Below are 13,578 nucleotides of genomic sequence, written 5' to 3'. Positions count from 1 at the left end.
AAATGCTTAGGTAAGAATAGAATAGCCTCACTACTCTGTTGCTGCTGGTAGTTTTCATTCTCTACTTCCCCATAGCTTCTCCAGGACTGTCAGATTCACAGCAGCTCAAAGAAGCTGGAGGTGGTATGCAAGAGGAGAGTCTCAATGGAGACATGTTTTTGAGCTGGTAGGTATGTAGGACAAGACAGTGATAATTCTTGCTCTCTGTGGGACAGTGGAGGAAATACTGGGAGATTTAGAGCAGTGGAAGAGAAAGGGAGAATCACAGGAGCCAGAACAACAGAAAGAACAGTAAAAAACAGTTTTTAGTATCAGCTGTCTGCTTCCGTATATCTTCTTACTTAATAGATCTTATATCCACTACTGAGTAAGAATTCACATGATCCCTATCTTTATAGTATTTCTGAATGCCCTTTGTTATTTGGATGCTTTTTGTGGAACAGAGGAGTATCAGGATACCATTTTATGGATATACAAATGAGTTCCTGAGATAAAATTCCTCATTCATGGTAGTATAGCAAGCCAGTAGCAGATTGGAAAACTGAACCAAGTTGTCTTAAATTCCAAATCCAACCATTAACTCATCCTTCTCCCTCTCCCCTCTTACACTGTTCAAAGGAAGAGTAACCTTTTTACTTACATGAGCAGGCACATTTAGTAAAATTAAGCACTTGCACAAAAATTTGTTGGCTTGGTTTGCAATTAGAGATGAAAAAAAGCTATAAGCAAGATAGACAGTAGAAGACAGTGGGAATAGGCAAAAGAAGAAATAAAAATATTAATTTATGGTTCTATAGACAGGCTTTGTAAAGCTTAGGGAATTTTGATTGATCCTACTCACCTTAGGCAGAAAAAAGGCAGCTATCTTGATGTTAATCCACTTCTGTGATTACTTCTATGTGAAACAGCAAGATTAAGTTTTGAAAAGGCATTTGAAATCGGAGATCATAATAAATTTATTTACAGAAAAAGAGCATAATAACATGTTGTCATTCATCACGAAACAGAATAACGAAGTACTGTCCTCAAGAAACAGCAAGTTCAGACAAATCTACAGCTACTGAGAAACTCAACTAGTAACATTTCTCACTTTTCTGTGTATTTAAAGAGAAAATAATTAAATTTAAGGAAAAGGGTACATAAAAATCACATTCCAAAAATCGAGGTAATAGTCACAATAAACGCTCCCTCCGACTTTGTTTCTGTTAACTTTTACTCACTGCCAGTAACTTGTCTGTAGGCTAGTGTACTGGTATCGGAATCAACTTGCAAAGGACTGTAAGCACAGATGCTGTAAATCATCATTGCTCAACTAGCACTTAACTTCCTATGCCAATTTATACTATCTGAAGAGTAGCTTAGTATGTTCATGTTTTGTTTGTGGCCAATGATGAATCAGAACTAAAATGTATTTGTGTTTATTATGAGGGCAACATAAAATGTATGAGGTCTCTGACTATTCATATCCTTCTTTTTAACTACTTGAATACTTTAAATTATATGACAGTATAGTAAATTACCAACCTTAAATACATTTTAGACTTTTTTTTTTCCTTAGAATGAAATATTTATTAGCAGCACCAAGGATCCAATAGAAAAGGATAGCAACCATAAAATGTTTTAATGTTGTGATACGTGAAATGTAATCTTGGTCAATATAAAAACATAGAATGCATAGTTACTGTCTTGATAGCATACTGAAGTAAGCTCACAATCAGAAAATTTATTTCAAAGTTTGAATGTAGAAAGTTAATGAATAAAATGTGGTATTAAATACCAGTTTTGTATATTTTTATTTTCAAGACTTACACAGGAGAGGAATTTTTCTGACAGTTTTAGAGTTTTCACTGTTTCTCCTGATCCATTTTGTTGTCTCTGTCTACCTTTAACAACTTCTGAGACTGACTGATATCCTAAACCTTGTGGATTTGATACACCACTGTTTATGTTATTTCTGTTTACCAGCTGCATTTTATATGTTGCAGTAATATTCAAATGAAACTATTTTGTTATTCAGTTGGCTGTGAAAGATGGATTTGTCTGTTGTGGAATCATTAAAATGTACTTAATAGATAAAAAGAGCCTCATATCAAAAAAAAAAAAAAAAGGAAAAGGCAGACAAAACCATAAACGAAATGAAAACAAAGCAAACAAACAAAAAACAACTTGAGTTTTTAAAGGGAAAAGAAAAATGAGTTAATTACTGCTTGTTGTTAGTGTGGGAAAGAAAGGCATGAGCACCACAATGACCTTCATTTACAAGCTTTCATTCATATAAACTTTTAAGTGGCTAACACCCAGAACATCAATATTTTGGCCTCACTGTAAAAACATTCATAGAAAAAAAAGGAAATAAAAAAAAAGACTATTAACTCTGACAAGTTTCTTGTTTTGTCAAATGAACCGGTTAGAAAATCGTCACTCTGGTACTATCCCAATTGTCAACAACAGACAGCAGGGTTTGTCAAGAAGGACAGGTGAAAATATCAGGTTACATGGAAAAGAAGCATGTGAAAATTTCAGAGCGTGTCATTTTTTTTTTAGGATGCAAGGTTAGAATATGCCTATTTTAGTAGCAATCTGAGTTCAAAAATCTAAGGTGGAGGTGAGGTGAAGGACTGCTTGTTTATTTTTACACTGCCCTCTTGACTGCTCTTCAAATGGACAGGAACTCATTGGCTTCGGTGTGTTAGGTATGGGTTCAGCTCTTTTAGCTCCGAGGGGGGTTGACAATCTTGCAAGAACATTTCTGCTTCAGTGCAGTTTGCCACTTGTTCTTGTAGCTGGGGGAAGAATCATAATAAATATGTTTAAACCGTTAGTTTATGTTAAGCCTACGTAAAGAAGGGGAGAAAAATCAGTGAGACTAAAGCACAGGGCTGCAAATCAAACAATCTGTTTTCTGCGTTTAGGTCTGCCACAGACTTCTCATGACTTACTCAAAGTTGCACCCACTTACTTCAGATACAGATTTGGCTTGTTGACTCTCCAGTCATTAAAAAAAATTTGCTTCAAGCCACGGATCAAACAATGATGACTTCCAGAAACATATGCTGAAGAATGTGCATCTGCATGATCATTTAAAACCTAAATGGGATATTATGAAATCAAACGGGGCAGAAGGTTTTTTTAAGAGGGGGAATTTCAAGTGCAAGGCATGGCTTTGCAGGACATTATTTATTGGCAACTGTGTAAGCTTCGAAGAACTCCTTAGATAGAAACATAGAAGGATAGATTCTTCCGTGACCCAGTCAGTGGACACATTTATGGGAAAATTGTAAATGCAATTTGAGTTCCAGTATATAAAAGGAAAAAGACATCCCTGTTAGAAGGGCCTGTCTAATTACTAAGTTGCAGAAATTACACATTTATTCATCTGTTATTTTGCACTAGGAGTTACAATTAACTGATGTCAGCTACAGTTTAAGAAAAATGGTTATTAGAACAGATGATTCATTTTAAATACCTTTTTACTTTATAGCTCCGGCAGGAGGTCAGGATGCAGTTGCACAAACACTGTAAGCTGGCTGTCAGTGAAAGAAGAGGTTCTGCCCCACTACTGCCTCATCCTTTTGCTGGGGCAAGCAGTTGCTCACCTCTATACTGAATTAGATTGGAGACCTGATCCACGGCAAAACCTTCCCCAAAAAACAAACAAAACTCAGCTTTAACCCAGCTTAGTCCCCCATTTGGTTTACAGCATGTGAATGAGCAAAGGCCTGAACCACTGCACAAGAGAGCGCAACATGGGAACAAGGGCAAATAGCAATTGGTAAAGAGAGAGTGAAACAGCTCGTGCCAGTCCCTATTTACATGGGTGTGCAAAGCTTGAGAAGATGCAGGCAGGTGACTTGGTTGAGCCCATCCAGCAGGCTGGTGATGCCAAAAGGAGGTGCTCCAGTTCACAGTTTCCTACCCTCTGCTTCTGACTGTGAGCTCTTGCCACTTTCCATGTAGTGCACCTAGCATTGTCACACTGCAAAATGGGTCGATTCAGTTTGCTAATCCAGCAGAACTAGAGTGAGTTGCCCTTTGTGACAGTTGTTAGGTAGACATTAGGGCCTGACAATATTAGAAAAGAGCTGCTCTTCACAATGAGGGTGGTCAAACACTGGAACTGGTGCCCAGAGAGGCTGTGCCTTCTTCATCCATGAAGAAAGTCAGTATTTAGATGGAACCGATCTAAATTTAGAGTTGAATTTAACTTTCAAGTTGCCTCTGCTGTATACAGGGAATTAGACCAGTGGCCTCTAGAGGTCTTTTCAAACCTAAATTGTTGTATGGTATGGATGTGGCAGTCATGATTCCTGTGTCTTGTATCCTTATTTTACACTGAGGTCTCCTTGTGCATCAATATCCCTGGCTGAAAATTTATCTGTCAAACATTAAGTTAGTCCTGTAATTGTTATGAAATTTCAGTGTATACATTTCTATGTATAAATTTCTATGAGCAAAACTATTTCAGGAGGAAGTTTGGTTGGACGGTGCATGTCATTACTTTAAAAATATATGTTGCAGGGTTGATCTCATTATTGCTAAACAAAAAAGTATAAAGCCAGGTTATTAAATATGAATTTCTACTGTAGAAATTGTAGAAGTAACATGTACCCAGGTGAAGTTTACAAACAAGCTTAAATCCATGTTGAAGAGAGACTGTACAATAATAATATGATAATACAAAATGAATTTTAATTGGTCTGGATAATTTCAGTGAACGTTAAAAACATACACAGATTCCCTCTCTACTTTGTCTCTCTGTGGCAGGCCTGCAATGCAGCATAGTTTCTGGATTTTATTGGACCAATAAAAGTTGTCGTGCTTAGTAATTTAACTTTTTAATGGTAGCAAATTACATTTACATATATTTAGAGGCCCTTTCACAATGGTAGAGGTGTGAAAAAAATGGATCTGGAATAAAATGAGTCAAGGCTGTGTGTATGTAATTGAAGGAATGAAGGTATTAAATCCTTAAGCAAGAACAACAAATGCATATGAAAATACATCTTTAAAAGAAGATCCTTATTCTTAATAACACCCCTCCCTTTCCATAGCTGTCCATAAAATGACAGTATAGCTGCATATAGTATATTTACTTTAATTTAAAAGTTCCTCAGCACTTCTGGTAGTGGTGCAGAGGCAATGGTGCACCACCATTCTCCTGTTTCTTCCCATAGCTGTGTAGCCAGATTATATACTTTATAAGCCAAATATATAGAGAGACAAAGCAACGAAGTCATCTATGTCTTTTACAAAATATTACAATGCCAAGGAGCTTTATATATATATTTTTTAAATTATCACTATTCTATGCAGGTTGTCAGCACTATGGATTCAAGGATATCTATCTTTTCTAAATTTGAGGGAAAGCCAGTACAATGCTATCTATCCTGATCAATAAGGCATATATCCTGTATTCATTGTTTCAAGCAGGTATGCTCAAGTGGTTTGAGAGTCTAGTCTTTCAAACTCACTTTTAAATAGGTAAGTACTTCGTATGACTTCAGTGCCTTTTGGTGGGAACCTGGCCACAGACCCCACGTTTAGGTTCAGGGAGGAGTGGGAGCAGGAATGCAGTAGCGCTGCAAAGTGTCTGGCACTCAGGGATTTGGACCTGAGATGTGCTGACCAGATCATGTGTGTGTTAATCCACAGTGCGCACCAAATAGATGTGTTGCAGATAAATTTGCCTCATGGTGCTTGCCTGCGCAGATTGTTTATGAGAATCTGTACCACACAGGCAGTGACACTTGTCTGGAGCTACAAGTTCCTTGAGAGATATTTTCTATATTGTACAATGAGTGAGTTGCACTAGGTCTGTACACAGTGGCACTTTTCTAAGATTCGTGGATGCCCTGTGGCACATGCATTAAAAGTAGTACTCTTCTGCCAAAATTGATGCAAGAAAATCAGGACGTGAGATAGACTAGACCTCTGGTGTGAATCACAAATTTCAGTTTCATTCTTTGAATTGCAATGCAGGACACCAGTCACCAACTTAGCTGGTAAATCAATCATTATTTCTTGAAACTAGGAATTCAAAAATCATTTGTTTTATTTGCACTTCATTTTTGAAATACTGAAATACTGAGTCTGGTTGCTATTTTATAGCAGCGAAAGATCTCATTCTTTAGAAGTGTATGTGCACTGCCTCAGAGCTTCTATACTCAGTTGAAAACTATGCCCAAGCAGGAGTCAAATGCTGAAAGCAGAAAGTAGACAATTCAAGCTTGATGGTATTCTACATCTGTGAATCTCTTTTGTGCCTGTCCTAAGCATATGTGGAAGAGCAGTGAGCTTGTATGAGATTCTGTCCCTAAATCTCCACTGACAGCAGAGATGATAAGAATCAGGCTTACTCTTTCAGTATGTCTATCTGCAAATAGCTACTGTATGGTACAAACAGACATAATAATCCAGTTTATTTTGGACGATTGATTAATGGGAACATTATTCATATACTCAGTGCATGACATTTCCTATTACTTGTTCATATCATTTGAGAGTTAAAGGATATAAATACTTAGGAATTTGCCACCAGTTGGGTCGCCACCTGTCTGCTGAACACATTAAAGGGGGAAAAGGGTGAGTTGTATTCCATTTAAGAATGCTGTAACTATCTGAGGGACTCTGAATAATGTTTCTGACAGTGTCAGGGGAAAATTTTCCATAGCAGTCTCAACACAGATTCAGCAATAGGGCCTTTTCTCCTTGACACAGATAGACATTTAAAGAAGGTTAAAAAAGATGGAGGTGGAAGGAAGGGAATGATTTCACTGAAGCAAGTTTACAGTGCTCTGGGGCTGACTCTTCTTTCAGGAAGACAAGTTACCAGACAGCTAAAGACTATATATATGCAAGCAAAGTGAACAATTAGTAAACAGCTGTTGAACTCTGTAGATTCATCGCTTCCTTGGTTAATGTTTATACCTGACATTGTAGCAGTTGGTTAATAAATAGCTCACTTGCGTGAAGAAATGGAGATGGCAAAAACAACAAAAAATTTATAACAAAATATACATGCAACTGCCCCACCTGCATTTCTTTTTTGGAAAATACCTGTTAAGCTGATGGCAGAGCTATTCTCTAGCATGACATTACTCGATCCTGTGAAGTGACCACTGATGAGTCTATTCACAGCATCTATAATTAGCTCCTTACCTAAAAGTTTCAGTAATTTTGAGTTGCAGATTTATAAAAATACTTTAAATCAGCCCCTGGAGCCACCTTTGAAGCTAAGCAGACCAACACCTAACATGAGCACCAACACTACATTCATATGTCAGGTTTTCTCCTGCAGCTTAGTTTGGGCCTTAAAATCATGGAAAATGCATGTAGAGAAGTAAAACATGTCCCATTTGGAAACAGATGTCTGCAGATCTCAAGGGATCCTAATGAGGATATATATAATAATTGTAAGCTCCAGACTATCTCTTGCTGTAGGTTCATTGCCCTCGATTTACCTCTCAGCATCATTTAGCTCTTTTCCAGAGATATCTATCCCCCAGTAGACAGGAACAAGTACTGATTCTTCATTGAGTTTCACCCTGCTATAGAGGGGGAAACATTCAGGAATTAATAAAGCCTTAATATATGCTGTGCCTGGGTGTAACAGCAAAATTGTCAGAGAACATGCAGAAAAGGGCACAATGCCACAAGGAGCTTCTGCTGCACGCAGAACCACACAGCACAGTTTGACCATGAATGATTTGATACGCAAGTCAGTGGAGACATAACTGGTGTAAGCTGTTTTATATAGTTCTCTGAAATCACTCATTGCTTCCCTTCCCCCAGTCCCAAATCCTGAGGCAGAAGTTAAAGAAGACCACCTGTTTAAAAAACAGGTAGCTTGATTTCGGTATATACTAGTGTTTCACAGAGCCTGCTCCTCTTCACTTGGATCAGTCTTGCCTGAAATATAACAGTATTTTAACATTGAAAAGAAAAATGAAAGTCCACAGTGTTTTTGTTTGTTTGCTTGTTTGTTTTAAATTTAAAATACAGTCCTTTTAGACATAGGTGATCCACCACCCCCAGATCTTGTACATTAATGTCCTCCATAAAATAGTCGATATTTTCTAATTTTGATCCTATAATTATAGTTAATCCCCCAAATCTTCAAATAGTTGTCACAAATCAGTTAAGCTTTTGAGGCAGAGACAGTCTGGAGCTTACAATTATTCTATATATTTATACACTTGTATACAAAACAGATGGAGAAAATTAATATTTATGTACACTTGTCAATTTTCTGGATTAGCAACTTGTGAATTTAAATGCCATCCTTCCAGTGAAGTCAAGATTGAGGTGAGCAGACTCAGAGTACCAAAAGGCACCAAAAGTACCAAAAAGAACTCTGCACCAGATCACCTGAAATAACTGTTTTGTGCTATATCTCTGGAGACAAGCTCATGTCTAAGCTGGTCTGGTGTTATACTTGGGCAAATCCTGGTCCCTCATCACAAAAAGGGACACCTGTATATGACATTACTGTCATTCTGTCAGGAGCACGCATTCAGGTTCCCTTTGCATGGAAACTGGAGATGAGAGAAAGGAGCTGATGTCTCACCCAAATATTGGATGTGATCAGGGCACATGCCTGACTTGGGAGCTTAACACTACTTCCCTTTAGCTGTTACCTAAATTGCTCCAAGTGCCTGAGGAGCTGTTCCCATTCTCTGTGAGTTGTCAAGGGAGAATAATGGGAGAATTTACATTCATTGTGTAAGTACCAATAGTACTTCCCAAGTAAGGTGACAGAGCATCACTGTCATGTGAAACTAGAAAGAGAAGTTCAGGACTATTTGTCCTTGTTTACTGGATCAGGCACGGGCCACTTGATTGTAACAGGATGTATCCCCATGCAACCTCACTGGAGTATAATAATGCAAAATCTGATTAGGTTGCCCTTGTAAATGCATGTTTAAAATTAATTTGCTCTAAAATCAACCTACGCCAGTGAATCAAGCTATGGCAGCTCCAGCCAAGTTAAAAAAGTATTACCTTGTGTTGCTCTGCCCCTTGCATCTGATGTGCACTCACTAAGCATGGTCCTGTACAACTGTAATGACTGTTAGGTGCCATCACGGATGTGTTTGTCGTCAGAGGTGAGCCAGTCCAGCCAAATCAAGCAAGGGCTTCTTGAGAAGCAGAGTAGGTTCTTGGCAGAGGGGAAGGAAAGGGGCAGGGGCAGGGGCAGGGGCAGGGGCAGGGGCAGGGGCAGGGGCAGGGCAGGGCAGGGCAGGGCAGGGCAGGGCAGGGCAGGGCAGGGCAGGGAAGGGAAGGGAAGGGAAGGGAAGGGAAGGGAAGGGAAGGGAAGGGAAGGGAAGGGAAGGGAAGGGAAGGGAAGGGAAGGGAAGGGAAGGGAAGGGAAGGGAAGGGAAGGGAAGGGAAGGGAAGGGAAGGGAAGGGAAGGGAAGGGAAGGGAAGGGAAGGGAAAACTTGGTGGTTGTTTCAGGAAAAATCAGTGGAGTGGGAGCTGGGGAACACGTCAGGAAAAATCTGAGAGCCAGGGAGAAAGGAGCTAAAGTAGGGTAGAGGACTCTGTGCTTCGTTCTGTATCCTTCTGAAACAGCACATTTTTATTTATTTCCACTGTAATATTTATTTCTATGGATGGGCAAGGCAGGCAGCCTGCCAGCTGGCTACAACCTGCCCTATAACGTGCTGCTTGTATTTTGGCTGTTGCCTTGAAATAGCCTTGCAAACGAAGTTTGTGTTCTCCAGGCGTGTGTTCTTGATTTTCATCCAGTTAATAAAACACTTTTCACGGTGCAGCCTTTGATCCTGTAAGTAACTTGTGATCACATAAGCAGTCTCACTAAGTACAAATCCCATTAACACAAATACAAGGCTCATCAGCAGTTACAACAATACTAGGAAATCCAATGTGCTTAAAGACAGTTGCAAAACAGAAGTTAGCTGATATGATGCTGTCTTAAGACGGAGTGAGGAGTGTAGACCAGGGCAAACCACTGTATGAGGTAACCTGACCCTTCACATGAAGCATAATGACATTTCTTAAAGTAGTCAAGGGCGTCATGGCAGTCCTCTGACCTAGTTACAACACACATCCAACCTGCTGTATGAGCCCTTCATTTTGTGCTCAAACTATGCAGAAATCTTGTTTGTGTCCTTGAACAGAACAACAGTATCAGGCTTAGATAAGTAAATATTTTGAGTGTGAACACAGCCTGTGTCATAGAATCTGGGTCAGGACAAAACTGTTTAAGATGGTTTTAGGTGTTGCGGAAATCAAGCAGAAATACTGTTATGAGAATGGCCAGCAACAGGCGGCAGATTTTGGTCTGGCTTTAATAGGTATGCATATGTAGGCATACTTGCGTAGGCCAAAGGGGAAAAGCATGTTGCAAAATATCTTCTGAACAAAAAATGACACTGAGATGAAGTGGATTTTTAAGCCTCTTGAGAATGAACAATATGCTTTTTACTAAACCATTTGCACATAGAGATCAATGTACACAATTAAAAGAAAAAGACTAATCCTGCTGTAAGTTCACCTCAAGTATTTCATGAATTTCACATGATCCACCCACTTTTTTCTGTACCTCTGCAATTACCATATCAGCAGCAATAATTCTCTGTTGTTCAAGTGCCAGATACAACATGGCTCTCACATTCCTGAACATGGCACATTGTGCTGATCTGTTTGTTTGTTGTTTCGGAAACAAGATTAAATTTTATTCACTTACGCACCACACTGAACTTTACCCCACTCTTCGTCATCTTCTTAATCAGTGATTTGTTTGCCTTACTCTTTGGTTCTCACTGTTTGTTTGTACATGTTTTTTGTTGTTTTTTTTTTTTTTTTTTAGTTTAAATTCTGCATAAAATCCATGTTATTTAAATGCCTTTTTGAATTATTTCTAGTTTTCCACTCTATCTTATTTGCAACTGTCATATGTGTGAAGTGTTGGAGCACCTGACTTTTTTCTCACTTCTGTTAGCTAGTTTGAAAATATGAAGTAGCTCATTTCCAGCTGCAGCATGAACATTTTCATACAGTGCTTTAATTTACCATTAGTCTATCTGTTCAGCAGTGTAAAAGCTTTAAAAGCACTGTTTCAAGATTTTGCTTATGTGGGAAAGTTAATTTGGCTAGATAAAGCTTTAACTTTTCTATGTGTGTTACGTAGAGCTGGTTATTGCAAATTATCTTACTTTGAGTCTCTTTTACCTGAGAAATTAATTTGCAATAGCTAAATGGGAAGACATGTAGACATGACTTCAAGCATTTTATACTGCAGAAGGAGCTCATCTAGTGATTCTATGAAAGCAGAATATTTAGCAAAGATGAGAGCAACCCCTTATTAATGTTTAATTATATAGTATATAGCAAGTATACCAGGCTGTGGTTTGTTCAAACACAGGTTAGATTAGTCCTTTTTGTTCTTCAGTGTGTATAGTACTCTCTTAGTACTCTAGTGTAAAAACAAAACAAAATACAAACCAAAAAAAAAAAGACAACAAGAAACTGTTATGCTTCTATAACTATGTAAGCAACAGTAAGATATATTATGTAAGCAAACATTTTTGTCACTCCCCAGTGATGAATAATTTAACTGTTTTAACTAATGACAGGTTGACGGTGTCCCCTGTCTCTGTATGAAGAGTCTAAAAATTGAAAGACATGCAGTTTCTTCTTGTGCTGCCAGAAATGTTTCTTGGATATCAGATTAGAGAGCATAAGAAAATCCAATTTATTATTGGTTTTGCAAAACGAACAAGCAAACAAAAACAACAAAAAGAGACTGAAAGCCTGCTCGTGCACAATCTTGCCCCCATGGTAAATGAGTTATCATCTGTATTAAAGCAATTGGCTTCTTGGTACATTTGGAAAACAAACAAGAAAATATCTTAACTGCTCCCTTGTTTTCCGATCTACAAATGAACTGATCTCAAAGGTTTTGAATCTGCTAAGACTCCATAAATGGACAAGGGAGCAATTTCAGAAAATGCTGATTCTTAATACCAACAGGTCGCAAAATTTATTCTTATTTCAGGCAGGCTGTCAGAAGAACTGATTTCCATTTGCCCAAATTAAAACATTTTCAGCTCTAGAAAGAGAGAATAAACACCTCTTTGTGATGTGTTGACATCACTACAAATATGAGCACATGGTGCAAAATCATGCAGTGAGCTATATTTCTTTTTAGTCACATTGACATAAGCAATGATTTTTAAACTATTGCATGATCACTGAACACAGTTTATTTATATACCTCAAAGTCTGTCTGGATCTGCCATTCTAAGAGAAGCACAGCCCTTCTTTTAACAAATATAATTCACTTGAGCAGGGGACTGCCAGTAGTTATTGCACGAGATAATTTGTGACATTGGGATTAATATGAGGTAGCGTTTACTTGGTGTGTGTCACTATGGTTTAGCAATAAAAACATCAGGATGTCTCAGAGAATTGCTTAGGAATGATCACTTACTAGGGAAAACAGTAATCTGCAGTTAGTGACAGTTGGTCTAGTGCGTAGATCATATGCCTTTACTTTAACCGAGGAAGTTTTACTCAAAAACTTGTATTCACTTATGAGTCTTTGACAGTCAACATGGTGACCTCTTAAGGACATGAAATAAAGAAAATCCCTGCTGGTTCAGATGATCAGTCCATTTAGTTCACTAGTGTCTCTTTGAGTGGCAGTCAGAGATGCTGTTCAGGGAGAGTGTATGAACTTGGGCTTTTTCTGTGCTCCACTCCTCCCACCCATCCCCAGTATCCGAAACTGTTAGATTAGGGATGGCGGAGGGTACATCCCTTTAGTGCCTCATCATGAAACTGATCATAAATCTGTCTAATCCTTTGTTTGAACCTGCTGTACTCTCTGTCTTGCAGTGTTCTACGGCAGTAAATTTGAAGAGTTCACTATTTGCTGTGTACAGTACTTTCTTATCTGTTAAAATGAGTTTAAAACATCATCAGCTCATGTGCTATATATGTGCATATATATAGTATTCAATTACCTTCACAACTGTCCTGACAGACTCCCATTCAATTCACATGTTCATATTCAGATAGGATGACAGTATAACCCACAGCGGAAAAGCAGACAGAAATACATACTTTTAGTTGTTCAGTGATAAAATATGGAAACTCTTAACTGTTCAGCCGCTAAGCTCACGCTTAACTTGGTCAGAAGTTGAGAGCGCTGTTTCTTATGTGATAAAAAATAGAATGGGTAGTATGGAGCAATCTAGTGGAGAGAGAAGATGCAGCTGTAACTTTAATTTTCTGGTTAAAAGGATTCTGGCCTTTCTGAATCAGCATCAGGGCTCTGTCTAATCTCCTTCCTCCACTCATGTTGCAACAGAGGGTTGCCTAAGTGAGCTATGTTGGCTCTTTGCCACTCAATATTTCTCTTCACCAGGGAAACCCCCAACTGGCTTTTAAAGCCAGCTTTATGGCCCCAGGACAGTGCCAAAGGTGAAGGCACCTCACCACCTTCTTCAAGAATTTGAAGGCAAAGATGGGGGAGGGGGTCACAGGAGACAACCTAGGCAAGCTCATTGCAAACTATTCTTTCCACTTTATTAGTTGGTGCCTCCTGTTTA

At 38.6% G+C, this 13,578-nt stretch overlaps 1 protein-coding gene across 3 annotated transcripts in view; it reads right to left on the bottom strand.

The window, feature by feature from the left end:
* Positions 1 to 1,295, bottom strand: part of DUSP16 (dual specificity phosphatase 16) — a 73,021-nt gene extending 71,726 nt beyond the window's left edge. For 2 of the 3 annotated variants that reach the window (XM_080572887.1, XM_080572882.1), the window contains exon 1: positions 842 to 895. The gene's annotated coding sequence lies outside the window, so the exon portion shown is untranslated. Of the gene's footprint in view, positions 1 to 841; positions 896 to 1,220 lie in introns of those variants that run through there. The other variant, XM_080572884.1, reaches the window with a different exon arrangement.
* Between the last annotated feature and the right edge of the window lie 12,283 nt (positions 1,296 to 13,578).

Source organism: Anser brachyrhynchus (assembly GCF_964034855.1).
Source record: "Anser brachyrhynchus genome assembly, chromosome: 1".
NCBI classification, from domain to species: domain Eukaryota; kingdom Metazoa; phylum Chordata; class Aves; order Anseriformes; family Anatidae; genus Anser; species Anser brachyrhynchus.
This window is presented reverse-complemented; position numbering and strand designations above follow the sequence as displayed.